This window comes from Oncorhynchus nerka, linkage group LG2 (genome assembly GCF_034236695.1).
Source record: "Oncorhynchus nerka isolate Pitt River linkage group LG2, Oner_Uvic_2.0, whole genome shotgun sequence".
Classification (NCBI taxonomy): Eukaryota; Metazoa; Chordata; class Actinopteri; order Salmoniformes; family Salmonidae; genus Oncorhynchus; species Oncorhynchus nerka.
In genome coordinates this window covers 23,036,805-23,058,190 of record NC_088397.1, presented here as the reverse complement: position 1 = coordinate 23,058,190, position 21,386 = coordinate 23,036,805, and the positions used below count along the sequence as shown (strand labels likewise).

At 44.2% G+C, this 21,386-nt stretch overlaps 1 protein-coding gene and 1 long non-coding RNA gene across 3 annotated transcripts in view; one reads left to right on the top strand and one right to left on the bottom strand.

Moving 5' to 3' along the window:
- Positions 1-1,186, bottom strand: part of LOC115119405 (autophagy-related protein 9A-like) — an 11,724-nt gene extending 10,538 nt beyond the window's left edge. Inside the window, exons 1-2 of one of the 2 annotated variants that reach the window (XM_065024748.1) lie at positions 977-1,186; positions 532-658 (exon numbers count right to left, since the gene is read on the bottom strand). The gene's annotated coding sequence lies outside the window, so the exon portion shown is untranslated. The remainder of the gene's footprint in view (positions 1-531; positions 659-976) is intronic. The other variant, XM_065024742.1, reaches the window with a different exon arrangement.
- LOC135574026 (uncharacterized) overlaps positions 1-9,587 on the top strand; it is a 9,645-nt gene extending 58 nt beyond the window's left edge. Inside the window, exons 1-2 of the long non-coding RNA XR_010465139.1 lie at positions 1-483; positions 7,055-9,587. The exon at positions 1-483 is cut by the window's left edge and continues 58 nt beyond it. This is a non-coding gene — a long non-coding RNA (uncharacterized LOC135574026). The remainder of the gene's footprint in view (positions 484-7,054) is intronic.
- The last annotated feature ends 11,799 nt before the right edge of the window (positions 9,588-21,386 follow it).

The following is a 21,386-nucleotide window of genomic DNA, read 5'->3' as shown; positions in this document are numbered from 1 at the left end:
GACACGAGACAGACAGACAACTGAGAGGTGTGGATATAGGCACACAAAAACTATTCTTGCAGCAAATCATATGCCATAATACCACAAAAGTTCCATGACCGTTTGCCTAGTATACAACAGCCTACGTTAATCATGTTGGCCAATGTAGACATGTCACTGGCAGAACGCTGCTGACACAATGGACAGTGTTGCGAAATGTGCTCTGCGACTCCAGCCGAATCACAACGACGGATATTGAGACAGAGAGCGTTTTAAACCACATTATAGCCTACAAATATCCTACTGTTTTACGTAGAGCCTATGGCTCTGAATTTACTCGTGACAATTTGTGAGCGACAAAAACCAAGTCTATACAAGATTTTTGGCCGACGTGCGCAGCGTGGCTTTAATTTATAAACAATAAGCGTTCCTGGAGCTGCTGGCCTTTTGAAAGGCGACAATGACGAGGGACACGCAGCCCCCTCCTTATGCTATAATCTACATGTAAGTGGAAATATTGTTGCATCTTGAAGTCTTCAGCAAATAGCTTACCTGGAAAATTATTCGGCTACACGTATTTAGGCCTACACACAAGAAAATAGCCCACCTCTGTTGACCAAGTATAGATTAGCTCCATTCCAGGATCATTACATGTCAGGATTACCGCTTACATTTCACCCTACAGAAAGAGAACATGGGACATTACAATTCTAAAATCATGAAATTGTAACGATAAACCGATCCCATTGCTTACAATATAGCTGTGATTTAAAAAAATAAATACATGTAACGTTAGCTAGGCAGCCCGGGAAAGTGTACCCTAAGGAAGAACCGAACCCGTGAAGATGATTTGGTTCTCAGGATATTGGCAAAATGCTATTGTTGAAGAAAGCTGCATGTTCATGACAGATCTACAAAATCATCACAAGGATTTAGCTCTATATTTTACTGCACTAGACTATTATTCTGTTGGAAATGTTGTCGGGTCGCAGCCTACCTTTGACGCAGGCGGACTGATCGTCAATGAGAATTGCCGAGCCCTTGTTTATAGAGGACGTCTAGGCTTTGTTTTCCTGTTTATTTTTGAGTCCGAGGCGAAATTTGGTTTAATTTCTGAAACACATTATGTACACCAATGCCTGTCATGGTTGATGGATACCTGGTTTAGCCAATCAGAAGAGTGTTTTTCCTAAACGGAGAAGAAAACAACCAGTCATAGACAGATGCGGACTCCCAAAGAGGCGGACTCCCAAAGCTCCCTGCTTCAGCTTTCTTAACACGCGCTTTGAGCTCATACAGAGTTTATGACATGCAGGTTTTGGTCAATTATGATATTCCTCCATGTTTTGAATTAAATATAAAGCAATCTCAAATATCGTCATCTAAAACTCAAAAGTATCTAGACTACATATCATTCCTGACGACGAGAAAACGTTAATGATGAATTGAATGTCCAGTCATTTTTAATTAAAGCCTATACGATATCCATGGGCGCGCCTGAAAATTAAATTAATGGTGTTTTACCGCCCCTTAGTGGATATTTATGGTATTACAACAATATTGACACATTCGGGGGTGCTGCTATACTGAAGCTCACCTCTGGGTTGGGCTATAAACCCAACCTATTGCTAAAGTTTGAGTTACATTGGCTGTGCCTTACAGTAATGATGAAGTCGATTAGACTCACAATTACACGTATCTGCTTTTAACCAAGTTGTTTGTTCTCAAAAAATGCCATATAGACATTGTGAAGTGTGTGGATGAGAATATTCATAATGTGACTGTGGGCCGCTGGAGTGACAGCTGGCCTTTTGTTCAGTGTGACTGTTAACTCTAATGGACACCTGTGTGTTGAATATGTAAGAACATTACTTGGCCATCTGTTTCATCCTTTCATTCTCCCCACCTCGCTCTCTGTCTCACCCTCTACCCCCTTTCTCTCGCTGTCTATCGTTGTATACGTGTGTGCGCAAGCTTGTGTAATCTAATCATTATTGTGAGTAGGGCTATTACATCTGGTGCGATTAGGATTAGGATTCATTTGGGATAATCTGATAAAGTCTGTCCAAGCTAATAATAAAAGTGGTATCTAGAACCTAAAAGGATTCTTCAGCTGTCCCTTTTTGGTTCCAGGTAGAAGAACCCTTTTGGAATCAGGTAGAACCCTTTTGAGGTCCATGTAGAACCCTTCACATGGAACCCGAAAAGAGTTCTACCTGGAACCAAAAAGGGTTGTCTTATAGGGACAGCCGAAGAATCCTTTTTTGTAGGAGTGTACAGTCGTGGCCAAAAGTTTTGAGAAGGACACAAATATTAATTTCCACAAAGTTTGCTGCTTCAGTGTTTTTAGATATTTTTGTCAGATGTTACCATGGAATGCTGAAGTATAATTACAAGCATTGCATAAGTGTCAAAGCCTTTTATTGACAATTACATGAAGTTGATGCAAAGAGTCAATATTTGCAGTGTTGACCCTTCTTTTTCAAGACCTCTGCAATCCATCCTGGCATGCTATCAATTAACTTCTGGGCCACATCCTGACTGATGGCAGACCATTTTTGCATAATCAATGCTTGGAGTTTGTCAGAATTTGTGTGTTTTTGTTTGTCCACCCGCCTCTTGAGGATTGACCACAAGTTCTCAATGGGATTAAGGTTTGGGGAGTTTCCTGGCCATGGACCCAAAATATAGATGTTTTGTTCCCCGAGCCACTTAGTTATCACTTTTGCCTTATGGCAAGGTGCTCCATCATGCTGGAAAAGGCATTGTTTTCCACCAAACTGTTCCTGGATGGTTGGGAGAAGTTGCTCTCGGAGGATGTGTTGGTACCATTCTTTATTCATGGCTGTGTTCATAGGCAAAATTGTGAGTGAGCCCACTCCCTTGGCTGAGAAGCAACCCCACACATGAATGGTCTCAGGATGCTTTACTGTTGGCATGACACAGGACTGATGGTAGCCCTCACCTTGTCTTCTCCGGACAAGCTTTTTTCTGGATGCCCCAAACAATCGGAAAGGGGATTCATCAGAGAAAATCACTTTACCCCAGTCCTCAGCAGTCCAATTCCTGTACCTTTTGAAGAATATCAGTCTGTCCCTGATGTTTTTCCTGGAGAGAATTGGCTTCTTTGCTGCCCTTCTTGACACCAGGCCATCCTCCGAAAGTCTTTGCCTCACTGTGCATGCAGATGCACTCACACCTGCCTGCTGCCATTCCTGAGCAAGCTCTGTACTGGTGGTGCCCCGATCCCGCAGCTGAATCAACTTTAGGAGACAGTCCTGGTGCTTGCTGGACTGTCTTGGGTGCCCTGAAGCCTTCTTCACAACAATTGAACCGCTCTCCTTGAAGTTCTTGATGATCCGATAAATGGTTGATTTAGATGCAATCTTTTTGGCAGCAATATCTTTGCCTGTGAAGCCATTTTTGTGCAAAGCAATGATGACCGCACGTGTTTCCTTGCAGGTAACCATGGTTGGACAGCTAAAACTGGCGAGTGTAGAGAGTATAGAGATATTGTTATCCACGTCGGCACCAACGATGTTAGGATGAAACAGTCAGAGATCACCAAGCGCAACATAGCTTCTGCGTGCATATCAGCTAGAAAGATGTGTCGGCATCGAGTAATTGTCTCTGGCCCCCTCCCAGTTAGGGGGAGTGATGAGCTCTACAGCAGAGTCTCACAACTCAATCGCTGGTTGAAAACTGTTTTCTGCCCCTCCCAAAAGATAGAATTTGTAGATAATTGGCCCTCTTTCTGGGACTCACCCACAAACAGGACCAAGCCTGACCTGCTGAGGAGTGACGGACTCCATCCTAGCTGGAGGGGTGCTCTCATCTTATCTACCAACATAGACAGGGCTCTAACTCCTCTAGCTCCACAATGAAATAGGGTGCAGGCCAGGCAGCAGGCTGTTAGCCAGCCTGCCAGCATAGTGGAGTCTGCCACTAGCACAGTCAGTGTTGTCAGCTCAGCTATCACCATTGAGACCGTGTCTGTGCCTCGACCTAGGTTGGGCAAAACTAAACATGGCGGTGTTCGCCTTAGCAATCTCACTAGGATAAAGACCACCTCCATTCCTGTCATTACTGAAAGAGATCATGATACCTCACATCTCAAAATAGGGCTACTTAATGTTAGATCCCTTACTTCAAAGGCAATTATAGTCAATGAACTAATCACTGATCATAATCTTGATGTGATTGGCCTGACTGAAACATGGCTTAAGCCTGATGAATTTACTGTTTTAAATGAGGCCTCACCTCCTGGCTACACTAGTGACCATATCCCCGTGCATCCCGCAAAGGCGGAGGTGTTGCTAACATTTACGATAGCAAATTTCAATTTACAAAAAAAAAAAAAAAATGACGTTTTCGTCTTTTGAGCTTCTAGTCATGAAATCTATGCAGCCTACTCAATCACTTTTTATAGCTACTGTTTACAGGCCTCCTGGGCCATATACAGCGTTTCTCACTGAGTTCCCTGAATTCCTATCGGACCTTGTAGTCATAGCAGATAATATTCTAATCTTTGGTGACTTTAATATTCACATGGAAAAGTCCACAGACCCACTCCAAAAGGCTTTCGGAGCCATCATCGACTCAGTGGGTTTTGTCCAACATGTCTCTGGACCCACTCACTGTCACAGTCATACGCTGGACCTAGTTTTGTCCCATGGAATAAATGTTGTGGATCTTAATGTTTTTCCTCATAATCCTGGACTATCGGACCACCATTTTATTACATTTGCAATCGCAACAAATAATCTGCTCAGACCCCAACCAAGGAACATCAAAAGTCGTGCTATAAATTCACAGACAACACAAAGATTCCTTGATGCCCTTCCAGACTCCCTCTGCCTACCCAAGGACGCCAGAGGACAAAAATCAGTTAACCACCTAACTGAGGATCTCAATTTAACCTTGCGCAATACCTAGATGCAGTTGCACCCCTAAAAACTAAAAAAAATTATCATAAGAAACTAGCTCCCTGGTACACAGAAAATACCCGAGCTCTGAAGCAAGCTTCCAGAAAATTGGAACGGAAATGGCGCCACACCAAACTAGTCTTCCGACTAGCTTGGAAGGACGGTACCGTGCAGTACCGAAGAGCCCTTACTGCTGCTCGATCATCCTATTTTTCTAACTTAATTGAGGAAAATAAGAACAATCCGAAATTCCTTTTTGATACTGTCGCAAAGCTAACTAAAAAGCAGCATTCCCCAAGAGAGGATGACTTTCACTTTAGCAGTGATAAATTCATGAACTTCTTTGAGGAAAAGATTATGATTATTAGAAAGCAAATTACGGACTCCTCTTTAAACCTGCGTATTCCTCCAAACCTCAGTTGTCCTGAGTCTGCACAACTCTGCCAGGACCTAGGATCAAGAGAGACGCTCAAGTGTTTTAGTACTATATCTCTTGACACAATGATGAAAATAATCATGGCCTCTAAACCTTCAAGCTGCATACTGGACCCTATTCCAACTAAACTACTGAAAGAGCTGCTTCCTGTGCTTGGCCCTCCTATGTTGAACATAATAAACGGCTCTCTATCCACTGGATGTGTACCAAACTCACTAAAAGTGGCAGTAATTAAGCCTCTCTTGAAAAAGCCAAACCTTGACCCAGAAAATATAAAAAACTATCGGCCTATATCGAATCTTCCATTCCTCTCAAAAATTTTAGAGAAGGCTGTTGCGCAGCAACTCACTGCCTTCCTGAAGACAAACAATGTATACGAAATGCTTCAGTCTGGTTTTAGACCCCATCATAGCACTGAGACGGCACTTGTGAAGGTGGTAAATGACATTTTAATGGCATCGGACCGAGGCTCTGCATCTGTCCTCGTGCTCCTAGACCTTAGTGCTGCTTTTGATACCATCGATCACCACATTCTTTTGGAGAGATTGGAAACCCAAATTGGTCTACACGGACATGTTCTGGCCTGGTTTAGATCTTATCTGTCGGAAAGATATCAGTTTGTCTCTGTGAATGGTTTGTCCTCTGACAAATCAACTGTAAATTTCGGTGTTCCTCAAGGTTCCGTTTTAGGACCACTATTGTTTTCACTATATATTTTACCTCTTGGGGATGTTATTCGAAAACATAATGTTAACTTTCACTGCTATGCGGATGACACACAGCTGTACATTTCAATGAAACATTTTGGTGAAGCCCCAAAATTGCCCTCGCTAGAAGCATGTGTTTCAGACATAAGGAAGTGGATGGCTGCAAACTTTCTACTATTAAACTCGGACAAAACAGAGATGCTTGTTCTAGGTCCCAAGAAACAAAGAGATCTTCTGTTGAATCTGACAATTAATCTTAATGGTTGTACAGTCGTCTCAAATAAAACTGTGAAGGACCTCGGCGTTACTCTGGACCCTGAGCTCTCTTTTGAAGAACATATCAAGACCATTTTGAGGACAGCTTTTTTCCATCTACGTAACATTGCAAAAATCAGAAACTTTCTGTCCAAAAATGATGCAGAAAAATTCATCCATGCTTTTGTCACTTCTAGGTTAGACTACTGCAATGCTCTATTTTCCGGCTACCCGGATAAAGCACTGAATAAACTTCAGTTAGTGCTAAATACGGCTGCTAGAATCCTGACTAGAACCAAAAAAATTGATCATATTACTCCAGTGCTAGGGTGCGTCACCTGAGTGGGTTGATTCACTGTTGTGGTCATCCTGTCTGGGTTGGCGCCCCCCCCTTGGGTTGTGCTGTGGCGGAGATCTTTGTGGGCTATACTCAGCCTTGTCTCAGGATGGTAAGTTGGTGGTTGAAGATATCCCTCTAGTGGTGTGGGGGCTGTGCTTTGGCAAAGTGGGTGGGGTTATATCCTTCCTGTTTGGCCCTGTCCGGGGGTGTCCTTGGATGGGGCCACAGTGTCTCCTGACCCCTCCTGTCTCAGCCTCCAGTATTTATGCTGCAGTAGTTCATGTGTCGGGGGGCTGGGGTCAGTTTGTTATATCTGGAGTACTTCTCCTGTGCTATTCGGTGTCCTGTGTGAATCTAAGTGTGCGTTCTCTAATTCTCTCCTTCTCTCTTTCTTTCTTTCTCTCTCTCGGAGGACCTGAGCCCTAGGACCATGCCCCAGGACTACCTGACATGATGACTCCTTGCTGTCCCCAGTCCACCTGGCCATGCTGCTGTTCCAGTTTCAACTGACCTGAGCCCTAGGACCATGCCCCAGGACTACCTGACATGATGACTCCTTGCTGTCCCCAGTCCACCTGGCCATGCTGCTGCTCCAGTTTCAACTGTTCTGCCTTATTATTATTCGACCATGCTGGTCATTTATGAACATTTGAACATCTTGGCCATGTTCTGTTATAATCTCCACCCGGCACAGCCAGAAGAGGACTGGCCACCCCACATAGCCTGGTTCCTCTCTAGGTTTCTTCCTAGGTTTTGGCCTTTCTAGGGAGTTTTTCCTAGTCACCGTGCTTCTACACCTGCATTGCTTGCTGTTTGGGGTTTTAGGCTGGGTTTCTGTACAGCACTTTGAGATATCAGCTGATGTACGAAGGGCTATATAAATACATTTGATTTGATTTGATTTGATTCCAAGCACCGCCCTCCTTTTGAAGCTTCCAGTCAGTTATTCAAACTCAATTAGCACGACAGAGTGATCTCCAGCCTTGTCCTCGTCAACACACACCTGTGTTAACAAGAGAATCACTGACATGATGTCAGCTGGTCCTTTTGTGGCAGGGCTGAAATGCAGTGGAAATGTTTTTGGGGGATTCAGTTAATTTGCATGGCAAAGAGGGACTTTGCAATTAATTACAATTCATCTGATCACTCTTCATAACATTCTGGAGTATATGCAAATTGCCATCATACAAACTGAGGCAGCAGACTTTGTGAATTTTTTTATTTGTGTCGTTCTCAAAACATTTGGCCACGACTGTACAGCTTATATACACACACATCTATTCTGGCAACAACCCCTAGTTGATGCTGAGATGCTAATATGATGATATGGAAAGAGGAAACACCTTCTGTCCATAACACAACCCTCAGTGTGTAAAACAACCTTAAATGCAGTGTACTGACAAATTAACAGTAAGTTTCTGAAAAATAGGCCAACCAACCCAAGGTCGGTAACTGGTTGGATCAAATCACATTCTATTTAACACATGCTTCGTAAACAACAGCTGTAGACTAACAGTGAGATGCTTCGTTACGGACTCCTCCCAGTAATGCAGACAGACAAATATAGAACAAAATAACAGTAACGATAACTTAGCTATACAGTGGGGCAAAAAAGTATTTAGTCAGCCACCAATTGTGCAAGTTCTCCCAATTAAAAAGATGAGAGAGGCCTGTAATTTTCATCATAGGTACACTTCAACTATGACAGACAAAATGAGAAAAAAAATCCAGAAAATCACATTGCGAGATTTCTTATAAGAGTCCGGATTAGTCTCCCGTTCCTTGAAAGTGGCAGCTCTAGCCTTTAGCTCGATGCAGATGTTGCCTTTAATTCATGGCTTCTGGTTGGGATATGTATGTACGGTCACTGTGGGTCTTTTGGGGAGGTATGCGAATTGGAGTGGGATAGATGTCACCAGGGGTACGCTGCTCCAGTCAGTGAGAAAACAGACGGCAGAGACATTGCCTAAGTTTACTTTATTTATTTAGGACTGGCGGTTGGACATGGTAAAGGTTGGTGTGTGTGTGGTTCTGTCAATAGCAGGTTACATAACATGAAAAGATAAACAAGCTCCACTCCCCCTCCATAGAAACTTAAATTGGGTCCTGGATCTTCGTATATAATCCAAAGAACAGAACTCTGGTAAATAAACATACATTTTTACACGACATAAAAGGTGATAAGGACAAACCTATTAAACCAATACAGCTCAAATATTGAAAATATAAAAAACAAAAACAACTTTTAACTAGGACACACAACTGGAAATAAACTGATAAATTGCTTGACAGGCTTTAAATACAAACTAGAAGTGTGAATGAGCCAATCGGGGCAGTCCTGATAATTAGTGACAGGTGTGTGATTGCATGAGAGTGTCAACAGGTGAAATCAACTTGCCTAATCAAGTCCATCTCAGCAGTATGCTGCTCCACTCTGGGTGCTTTTGTACAGTCTCACTGTCATTGTTGGTTACAGATGTATGAATGGGCTGCCTTGGCTAACTAAGCTGTGTCAGTGTGCGTGTGTGCACGCACGTGTGCATGCGCGGCTGAAGGGGATATAGCTGATTAAATTACCTGTCTGTAGGGAACCAGGAGGTCGCCACGCCAGATAATTTAGTCAGAAGACATGCTGTCATTGGTGTGTGTGCGTGTGTGTGTTGTGGGGGGGAGTCCCCTGTGGTGATAGGGGGTATCCAGGATGAAGTCATCTCTCATGGGATTCTTAATTAGATCGCCCCCCCCCCCTTCTCCTACTGTATTCCCTTAAATTCTCTCTCCCCCTTCCCTCCCCCTCTGCTTCCCTGCAAGACCAGAGCAGACATAAAAGAACCAGACTGACACACATACTCATCCTTTACACCCTTTCTATATTACTGACTCCTGCCTGCCTTGACCTGTCGTTTGCCTGCCCTGGTGATTGTAATAAACTCTTGTTACTTCTACACTGTCTGCATCTGTGTCTTACCTAAACGTGATACCTTTGGGCCGTCAGGGAAGCCTGGTCTCTTCTCCTGGTCCTCAGGTTCACCGTGACACAGACAATCTCCAGCAGAGCACAGGCCATCAGTGAAGAGTAAACTGCATAGAACGTGGAGTCGATGCCAAAGGGAACCTTCTCCCCGTTGATCAAGAAGGTTGTAGTTATTGATAAACAGTCTGTCTTAGACATGACAGCACACTAGTACTCCCCACTGTCCTCCAGTGAGAGGTTAGAGAGGACCAGAGAGACAGAAAGGGGAGATGCATTCAATCTGCCATCTAAATCTTCATGCATTTGTTTGTACTCATCATCTCTATATGTAGGTATGTCACTCCTCCCTATCAGAATAACGTTGTCCACTTTAGCAGTCTTTCTATACCACACTAACCTATCATACTCCTTGACATCAGAATTACAACCTCCCCTCCCTCTGAGAAGAACTCAATGAGGGGCTCAGATTTGGGGCACACCAGCAGATTATATATTCTGAAGATTTTTAGTGGGGACACTTTTATGCACAAGTAATACCCTGAGTGTTTGGGTGTCATTTCCTGACGATGCTCCATTCACAAAATAGTCTGTCTGCTTCTCTTGGTCAGTAAGGATTTTTCCAGGCCTTGAGTGGGTTTGAGATGGTGATACTTTGGTGAGTCTTCCAACTGGGCTTTCCTGGGACCATTCCTCTGTCCCATTGGGAAGTACAGCATGTCTAATTAGCTCCCTCTGAAATGAGCATACATTATGTAAGACACTGTTCGACCATGTACAGTACTGCAGATGGTGAGGTTGATGCTTTTCTGGAGTGACACCTTGCCAGCTGTCCAGCATTCCACCTTGTATAGTCCAGAGTATGACTGAGACAGGTTCTGGAGAAGGACAGTTCAAATGTTCTGAAATGAGCTTCAGTCGCTTCCATAATTCTGAATCCAGTGTGGATTTCTCAGGTGTAGGGTTAGAAGTGTTCAACAGCAACAGGCCCTCTTCAGCTTTAGAGTTGGATATCAAACAGTTGTCATTTTACTCATCATTGTAAAAGAGATATTCATCACCTTCTATAATCTCATAGGTTTCTTGGACAGCATGGGAGGTTAGGATCAGACCAGCCAGTATGACACTCAGCTTTGTGACTGAAGCCATTGTACACATCCTGTCTCTACTGATGGGAAGCACCGCGAGCTGCCCAGTGACACAAACCTACCGGATGAGTTAAATAACTTCTATGCTAGCTTCGAGGCAAGCAACACTGAAGCATGCATGAGAGCATCAGCTGTTCCGGACGACTGTGTGATCACTCTCTCCGTAACACATGTGAGTAAGACCTTTAAACAGGTCAACATTCAGATAGATTACCAGGACGTGTACTCCGAGCATGTGCTGACCAACTGACAAGTGTCTTCACTGACATTTTCAACCTGTTCCTGACAGAGTCTGTAATACCAACATGCTTCAAGCAGACCACCATAGTCCCTGTGCCCAAGAACACATCTGTAGTCTGTAGCCATGAAGTGCTTTGAAAGGCTGGTCATAGCTCACATCAACACCATTATCCCAGAAACCCTAGACCCACTCCAATTTACATACTGCCCCAACAGATCCATAGATGATGCACTCCACACTGCCCTTTTCCCCACCTGGACAAAAGGAAAACCTACCTGAGAATGGTATTTATTGACTACAGCTTAGTGTTCAACACCAGAGTGCCCTCAAAGCTCATCACTAAGCTAAGGACCCTGGGACTAAACACCTCCCTCTAACTGGATCCTGGACTTCCTGACGGGCCGCCCCCAGGTGGTAAGGGAAGGTAACAACACATCCGCCACGCTGATCCTCAACACAGGGGCCCCTCTGTGGTGCATGCTCAGTCCCCTCCTGTACTTCCTGTTCACTCATGACTGCATGGTCAAGCATGACTCCAACACCATCATTAAGTTTGCAGACAACACAATAGTGGTAGGCCTGATCACTGACAATGATGAGACAACCGTATGGTGCCAGGACAACAACCTTTCCCTCAATGTGATCAAGACAAAGGAGATGATTGTGGACTACAGGAAAAGGAGGACCGAGCACGCCCCCATTCTAATCGACGGGGACGTAGTGGAGCAGGTTGAGAGCTTCAAGTTCCTTGTTGTCCACATCACCAACGAACTATCATGGTCCAAACACACTAAGACAGTTGTGAAGCGGGCACGACAAAACCTATTCCCCCGCAGGAGACTGAAAAGATTTGGCATGGCTCCTCAGATCCTAAAAAAGTTCTACAGCTGAACCATCGAGAGCATCACAAGATGCATCACAAGATGGTATGGCAGCTGCTCTGCCTTCAAACGCAATTGCACTACAGAGGGTAGTGCGTACGGCCCAGTACATCACTGGGGCCAAGCTTCCTGCCATCCAGGACCTCTATACCAGGCAGTGTCAGAGGAAGGCCCCAAAAATTGCCAAGGACTCAAGCGACCCTAGTCATAGACTGTTCTCTCTGCTACTGCATGGCAAGCGGCTCCGGAGCGCCAATTCTATGTCAAAAAGGCTTCTTAACAGCTTCTACCTCCAAGCCGTAAGACTCTTGAACAGTTAATCAAATGGCTACCCAGACTATTTAGCTACCCAGACTATTTAGCTACCCAGACTATTTAGCTACCCAGACTATTTGCACCACCCTGATTCCCAATTTTTATGCTGCTGCTACTCTCTGTTTATTATCCATGCATAGTCACTTTACCTACATGTACATATTACCTCAATTACCTCGACTAACCGGTGCCCCCGCACATTGACTCTGTACCGGAAGCCCATGTATATAGCCTCGCTACTGTTATTTTATTGTTGTTCCTTATTCATTTATTTATTTATTTTAATTCTTTAAACTGCATTGTTGGTTAAGGGTTAAGTAAGCATTTCACTGTACGGTGAAATACCTGTTGCATTCGGCACATGTGACAAATAACATTTGATGTGTTGTGGTGAACCAGTCTCCTTATATCTGCTTTTGGTCAGTTATCTTATTCCTCCATGTTGCAATACTGGTGACCCCGTGATGCTGAGCCCAATATCTCCTCATCTTTTCCACAGAATCGTGGAGGGCCTGACATGTCAGAGCAGAATGCAGTGGTGAAGGTCTCTGATAGGCGAAAACATCTCATTTATTGTTTTTAATAACCTGCCCAGGGACTGCGGTTGAAAATGAGCCGGCTGGCTAAAACCGTTGATTATTAATGTGCGCTGTCCCTGTAAAAAATAATATAAACTCAAACTCAGATTGAACATGCTGATGGGGACAGAACCTGTCACGCCCTGGTCGAAGTATTTTGTGTTTATCTTCATGTATTGGGTCAGGCCAGGGTGTGGCATGGGTTTTTGTATGTGGTGTGTATATATTGGGATTGTAGCTAGTGGGGTGATCTAGCAAAGTCTATGGCTGTCTGGAGTGGTTCTCAATTAGAGGCAGGTGTTTATCGTTGTCTCTGATTGGGAACCATATTTAGGCAGCCATATTCTTTGAGTTTGTCGTGGGTGATTGTCCTTAGTGTCTTTGTTCCTGTCGCTGTGTTAGTTGACACAAGTATAGGCTGTTTTCGTTACGTTTATTGTTTTGTAGTGTTTTGTATTGATTCGTGTTTACGTTTGTTGATTAAACATGGATCGCAATCTACACGCTGCATTTTGGTCCGACTCTCCTTCACCACACCTAGAAAACCGTTACAGAACCACATACAACTGGTGCTTCATGAGCCCTGGTTGCATCATAGCCTCTTGCTTCTTCTCAACTGTCCACGGAAAGTTTACACTTCTTGAAAATGTGTGACCATATAAGGTTCCAGTCTGAAGATGCTGTTTCTTAGAGCTGATCTGATACAAGCTTTACTCTCCACTGGCTAATTCACACCAGTCACAGACATTTGAGTAATTTAGCAGATGCTCTCATCCAGAGCCTCTCAATAAGTAAGCTTTTGTTTTTGCGCATCACAAACACACCTGATTCAAATATTCCACTAATCCAGGTCTTCTCTCTGTCTGGACCATAATTAGTTGAATCAGGTGTGTTTCTGCAGGGCTGGAATGAAACCCTGCACTCCGGGTAGCTTTCCAGAACCACAGTTGGATAGTTTCCCCTCTATCTCTCTCTGTCTCTGTGCTCACTCTTTCAGATGAATAGCCTGTAGGTGTCCTCTCTCTTTTTGTCTCTTATTTCAGACAGTTATAAATGTGTATCTAGACAGAAAAGATCAAGAACGTGGTAGAGAGAGAAAGAGAGAGGTTGATAAAAATATATTTACAGCCATTTCCCCATAAAACTGATTGGCTTTGACATTGTGAGTGATGGGATTTCCCACAGACAACGTGTGACATGCCTAAAGGGCATACACATGCAGAGAGACTGAGAGAGACCGATGAGAGAGGGCATAGTATCACTTCTGGCCCTGAGGGAGGTTTCTGTCCCAGGATCCATCACTCTTGGTCAGTGTGTGCGCGTGTGTGCGCTCATATGGTGGCACCTGTGCCCTCTTTCTGGAAGACTGGAGAGAACAAGAGAATACTGCTCACGTGATAGATCCAGTGAAGGGAAGACAGAGGTGTGTGTGTGTGTGTGTGTGTGTGTGTGTGTGTGTGTGTGTGTGTGTGTGTGTGTGTGTGTGTGTGTGTGTGTGTGTGTGTGTGTGTGTGTGTGTGTGTGTGTGTGTGTGTGTGTGTGTGTGTGTGTGTGATGTGCAGGTTGACTAATAACCTGCAGTCCACGCTATTATATCCGCGAGGCTCTGAAGACTGGGTTTAGGAACGGGCAGAAAAAAGTTAACGTCAATCCACGGAGGCAAAAAGGACATTGTCGAAGTTTAATTCAAAAAGACAAAAGCAGCGAAAGTAGAGTTGAAAATAAACAGAAGGGAGGGACAGAAAAGTAATCTTTGTCAAATATTTGGTGAAGTGGTTAAAAAAGGATAATAGTAGTGCCAGCTGTGTTATGTGTGATGTTTGTGAGGCGCTATACAAATTCGACAGTCACAAGACAGGACTTCAAATAGGCTCATGGCATGTGAAGAAAACTAGCCTTCTGTTTAGATGGGTTAAATGTAAACTGACATCTGGACACAGACTGTAGGTCTATAACCTCTAACATAGCCTTAATATTAACTCCTGCAGAATTAAGCAATTATTGCCGTAATATTATACACCAAATGTAGGCAAAATTTGGACTTGGGAACAGGTGTGGAGAAATATGATTTATTTATTTCTGCCTCTTGAGATAATGCAATGCTCAGTTAGACACCATCTGTAAATGGGCTGTCTTCAACATAAAAGCGTAATAAAAGGTGATAGTATTTCAACCACATAAAATGTGCATCGAAGCCGAACTAAAATCTTATCAGAAACACGTTGGTTCGTTTTCACAGCTTTCTTTTTCCTTATAACCGGTCAAACTGATGTCATTTGGACATTTTGAACAGAAAATCTTCCCGTTGTTTTTCTTTGTGTTATTGTATGTTATCACAGTCCCTAAACGTATTTGATCCGCGAAAGAAAACTTTACTGATGTCAACTATATATCGACTATATTCACGCGTTCATTCTATCGATCTATTACACTATTCTGTTGAGCAAGGGTGTATTTAGTCTTCCAGGGCAACATATAATGACAGAAGAGAAACTACATGTATCTAATTATAGACAAGTTGACTAACAAATAGGTTGCCAAAATGTCCGAAATGATATGCAGAAACATATCTAAATCAGAAGGGAAAAAATCCTGCACCCACTGTCAAAAACTTGTTCTGCCGTTTTTGACTGTAGCCTATAGTGCATTTTCTGTATTTGCGGGTTAGAGAGAGTGTGTGTGTGTGTGTGTGTGTGTGTGTGTGTGTGTGCGTGGCGCGTACATGCGTGTGAGTTCTATTTTCTTTCAGCCCAGAGGGAATGTGACTCACCCCAGCTACAGTCACAGCCCAGAGCGCCAGAGCGGCAAAGTTCACATAATGAAAGGGAAACGGGGATACCTAGTCAGTTGTACAACTGAATGCATTCAACTGAAATGTGTCTTCCGCATTTAACCCAACCCCTCTGAATCAGAGAGGTGCGGCGGGGCTGCCATAATCGATATCCACGTCTTCGGCGACCGGGGAACAGTGGGTTAACTGCCTTGTTCAGGGGCAGAACGACAGATTTTTACCTTGTCAGCTCGGGGATTCGATCCGGTTACTAGCCCAATAATTAACTGTGTGTGTGTGCGCGCGTGTGGCTCCCAGCTCTGTTCACATCCTGTTATTTTCCTCCTCTTCAGAAACAAACAGAGAATTCCTGAGACTCGGGTATCAGGGCCTCTGTTGTGGTGGCGACAAACAGTTTGGATAAAGATGTGCACGCGATGATAACGTTGCTACCTCACTCTGTCTCTCATAATCATTATCCTTACCATTATTCGGTTTCACACAAACACACACTCAGTTGCCGCTCCGTGGAGTCCGTCAGTTCACTGTCAGGACTGAAGAGGGAACCGTTGGCTTCACTGTTTGGGATTTATCTTACATTGTATTAGCGGCACACACGGAGAAGAGGTGTGTGTCCTCTCTTTCTCTCTCTTTCTTTCTCTCTCTCTGCTTTCTCTCTGCTCTCTGTTCGCGTTGGGTGGGAACGCACACATCAGGGATTGTAGCCGTTCGGATTTAAATCGGGACGTTTACAAATGAATGGAAATCACCACCGACCAGGACCAAGGAGCCTATTCCACCTCCACCCACCCCGAGCTTCCCCGGTGCCCGCTGTGATTTAGTTCTCTGGGACAAGCGTCTGCCCACCGACTGACTTCACGCGCGCGGGGCAGCAACATAGAGAAGAATGGAAGCGTTTTTCGCGGAGGTAAGCTGGGATGGGAGATGGGCTTTTCCCCGGTTTAATATTATATTTCCCCGGTACTGGTTGACCTAATGATATAAATATAAATGACGTGGTAGCCTGTCATAAACCCGTGTTGTGAATATCGTTTGGACATTTTTATTTGGTGTAGACTATGATGGTGGTTCAACGAGAATCCATTTATGGCCGACCCTCGACAGACACAAGCATAATAAAACTCTTCAAAAATACAGTAGGTGTAGGTTATGTGTCACAATATCGAAAACATTTGCTTTCTCGCTCTCGCTCTCTCTCTCAAAATGTAGGCCAATGTCATCAACACAAGTGAATGCTAGCCTACCTATCATATTAGACTAAAGTCTACTGTCAGGATGTGCTAAAATGGCACCACACCACTCATAATGTAGCCTGCACTGCCATCCTCATCTGTCCATTCTCTCAGAGGAGGAGAGGAGTAGCCTAATTGGCTAAATGCAGGCTGACCAGAAAATAGGCTAGTCTTTCCATAAAGCTGCGTTTCGGATTAAGACCTATCTGTTAAGGGAGAAAAGCGTGGTATTGTCAAGCTACTAACCTACTGGGTTATTAGTGGCTATACTAGTATGATCAGTGGGAGGATTCTTTCTACCCTCTCTGGGGTGACTGGGAGTGGCTGTGTCTCGGAGAGGGAGGATGGGAGGTGTGGCTATTGCGGGATTTGAAGGGGGGGGGGTGGAGAGAGGAGGAAGATGAAGGCGAAATGGAGGGATATGAATTGACTGTAGGTGAGACAGCGATGGCTATGGTTGTAATTATGGATTATTAACGCCATGTCCTAATCTCGCTCTCAAGTCAATTCAAAGGGGTTTTATTGGTTTTGGAAACACAAGTTTACAAAGCAAGTGAAATGAACAAAAGTGAGAAGAAGCACAACACAACATCAACAATAATACAATTTAAAAAACGTTACATAGCACTGGATTCCGCACTGCAGAGAGATAGATAAAGGAGAGAGAGAGAGATAAAGGAGAGAGAGAGAGATAAAGGACAGAGATAAAGGAGAGAGAGAGATATATAAAGAGAGAGAGAGAGATAAAGGAGAGAGAGAGAGAGGTCCTCTCTCATCCTGGTGTTTAAATTGCGTTGTTACCGATTCTCCCAGATCAATCAGCTAATTTACGACTTTTCACTCTCTCTTTGCCAGCGGCGCTGACAGATCTCTAGTCCGGCCACCAGTTTGCTAGCCCACTGAGTTTGGCCCAGTATAATTTTTTTTTCTATAAACTACATGTGTTTCCTGCAGTATAATCTATTATATGCTAATATATTGACAGGTTGTTGTGACAACCTAAGCCTAATAGGTTTAGACATGGTTGGTGTGTTCTTTGTTTCTAACACATAAAACAGGGCCGCATTCTTCCCCAATTCACCCCACTGGGGATGGTGCCCAGCCTCCCCACCTTCTCAGTCCTTCCTCTTCCTCCTCCTCTTCATTCTCCTTTCTTTCCTCCTCTTTTCTCCTCACCTCCATCTCCTCCCTGTTTCTAATTCATTCCATCATGGTGTCACAAACAAAGGTGACGCACGCACACACGCACGCACACACACACACACACACACACACACACAAAACTTGTATCATCTGTGCATTAATGTGTTATCCTCTAACTGTAGGCTACTTACCTCCATCCTTGTTTATCTCGATCTGATATAACTTTAACAACCGCCCCTTCTCACTGTGACGTCATTCATTCTGTGTGCATGTACACTACCAGTCAAAAGTTTTAGAACACCCCCATTTTCCCAGTTTTTATTGACATTTTATTGAAAGTCCAGTGAATAACCTGAAATGGTATAAAGGTAAGAGGTAAACTGCCAGAGTTTTAAAAATTAAAAAAAAAATTAGTTTGGGTTTCCAAAAACTGAAAAATAAGGTATATTTCAGAGTTATAAAAAAAAGCCTTTTCTCAGGGAACAAGTAAAGGGTTAACAACTTACAGCTGTTCTGCAGCAATGGACGTAAATTAAGCCTTGAAAGTTGACGCTAACAATTCCTACAGGTGTCCCAACTTTTGTTGATTATTCTCAAACCCTCTGTCTGTATAAAAGCAGTGTTGGAACAGACTGTTACTACACCCTCTTAAGGGGTTTGAGTTAGTCCTACAGCAAGATACTGACCCATAACATACCTCCAGGCTATGGGGTTCATCCTACAGCAAGATACTGACCCATAACATACCTCCAGGCTATGGGGTTCATCCTACAGCAAGATACTGACCCATAACATACCTCCAGGCTATGGGGTTCATCCTACAGCAAGATACTGACCCATAACATACCTCCAGGCTATGGGGTTCATCCTACAGCAAGATACTGACCCATAACATACCTCCAGGCTATGGGGTTCATCCTACAGCAAGATACTGACCCATAACATACCTCCAGGCTATGGGGTTCATCCTACAGCAAGATACTGACCCATAACATACCTCCAGGCTATGGGGTTCATCCTACAGCAAGATACTGACCCATAACATACCTCCAGGCTATGGGGTTCATCCTACAGCAAGATACTGACCCATAACATACCTCCAGGCTATGGGGTTCATCCTACAGCAAGATACTGACCCATAACATACCTCCAGGCTATGGGGTTCATCCTACAGCAAGATACTGACCCATAACATACCTCCAGGCTATGGGGTTCATCCTACAGCAAGATACTGACCCATAACATACCTCCAGGCTATGGGGTTCATCCTACAGCAAGATACTGACCCATAACATACCTCCAGGCTATGGGGTTCATCCTACAGCAAGATACTGACCCATAACATACCTCCAGGCTATGGGGTTCATCCTACAGCAAGATACTGACCCATAACATACCTCCAGGCTATGGGGTTCATCCTACAGCAAGATACTGACCCATAACATACCTCCAGGCTATGGGGTTCATCCTACAGCAAGATACTGACCCATAACATACCTCCAGGCTATGGGGTTCATCCTACAGCAAGATACTGACCCATAACATACCTCCAGGCTATGGGGTTCATCCTACAGCAAGATTTATTTATTTTATATTTATTTTTTATTCCACCTTTATTTAACCAGGTAGGCTAGTTGAGAACACCTTTATTTAACCAGGTAGGCTAGTTGAGAACACCTTTATTTAACCAGGTAGGCTAGTTGAGAACAAGTTCTCATTTGCAACTGCGACCTGGCCAAGATAAAGCATAGCAGTGTGAACAGACAACACAGAGTTACACATGGAGTAAACGATTAACAAGTCAATAACACAGTAGGAAAAAAAAGGGGGAGTCTATATACATTGTGTGCAAAAGGCATGAGGTAGGCGAATAATTACAATTTTGCAGATTAACACTGGAGTGATAAATGATCAGATGGTCATGTACAGGTAGAGATATTGGTGTGCAAAAGAGCAGAAAAGTAAATAAATAAAAACAGTATGGGGATGAGGTAGGTAAAAATGGGTGGGCTATTTGCCGATAGACTATGTACAGCTGCAGCGATCGGTTAGCTGCTCAGATAGCAGATGTTTGAAGTTGGTGAGGGAGATAAAAGTCTCCAACTTCAGCGATTTTTGCAATTAGTTCCAGTCATAGGCAGCAGAGAACTGGAACGAAAGGCGGCCAAATGAGGTGTTGGCTTTAGGGATGATCAGTGAGATACACCTGCTGGAGCGCGTGCTACGGATGAGTGTTGCCATCGTGACCAGGGAACTGAGATAAGGCGGAGCTTTACCTAGCATGGACTTGTAGATGACCTGGAGCCAGTGGGTCTGGCGACGAATATGTAGCGAGGGCCATCCGACTAGAGCATACAAGTCGCAGTGGTGGGTGGTATAAGGTGCTTTAGTGACAAAACGGATGGCACTGTGATAAACTGCATCCAGTTTGCTGAGTAGAGTGTTGGAAGCAATTTTGTAGATGACATCGCCGAAGTCGAGGATCGGTAGGATAGTCAGTTTTACTAGGGTAAGTTTGGCGGCGTGAGTGAAGGAGGCTTTGTTGCGGAATAGAAAGCCGACTCTTGATTTGATTTTCGATTGGAGATGTTTGATATGAGTCTGGAAGGAGAGTTTACAGTCTAGCCAGACACCTAGGTACTTATAGATGTCCACATATTCAAGGTTGGAACCATCCAGGGTGGTGATGCTGGTCAGGCGTGCGGGTGCAGGCAGCGAACGGTTGAAAAGCATGCATTTGGTTTTACTAGCGTTTAAGAGCAGTTGTAGGCCACGGAAGGAGTGTTGTATGGCATTGAAGCTCGTTTGGAGGTTAGATAGCACAGTGTCCAAGGACGGGCCGGAAGTATATAGAATGGTGTCGTCTGCGTAGAGGTGGATCAGGGAATCGCCCGCAGCAAGAGCAACATCATTGATATGTACAGAAAAAAGAGTCGGCCCGAGGATTGAACCCTGTGGCACCCCCATAGAGACTGCCAGAGGACCGGACAGCATGCCCTCCGATTTGACACACTGAACTCTGTCTGCAAAGTAATTGGTGAACCAGGCAAGGCAGTCATCCGAAAAACCGAGGCTACTGAGTCTGCCGATAAGAATATGGTGATTGACCGAGTCGAAAGCCTTGGCAAGGTCGATGAAGACGGCTGCACAGTACTGTCTTTTATCGACCCAGAACATACCTCCAGGCTATGGGGTTCATCCTACAGCAAGATAATGACCCAGGACACACCTCCAGGCTATGGGGTTCATCCTACAGCAAGATAATGACCCAGAACACACCTCCAGGCTATGGGGTTCATCCTACAGCAAGATAATGACCCAGGACACACCTCCAGGCTATGGGGTTCATCCTACAGCAAGATAATGACCCAGGACACACCTCCAGGCTATGGGGTTCATCCTACAGCAAGATTTAATTTTTTTTATTTTATTTCACCTTTATTT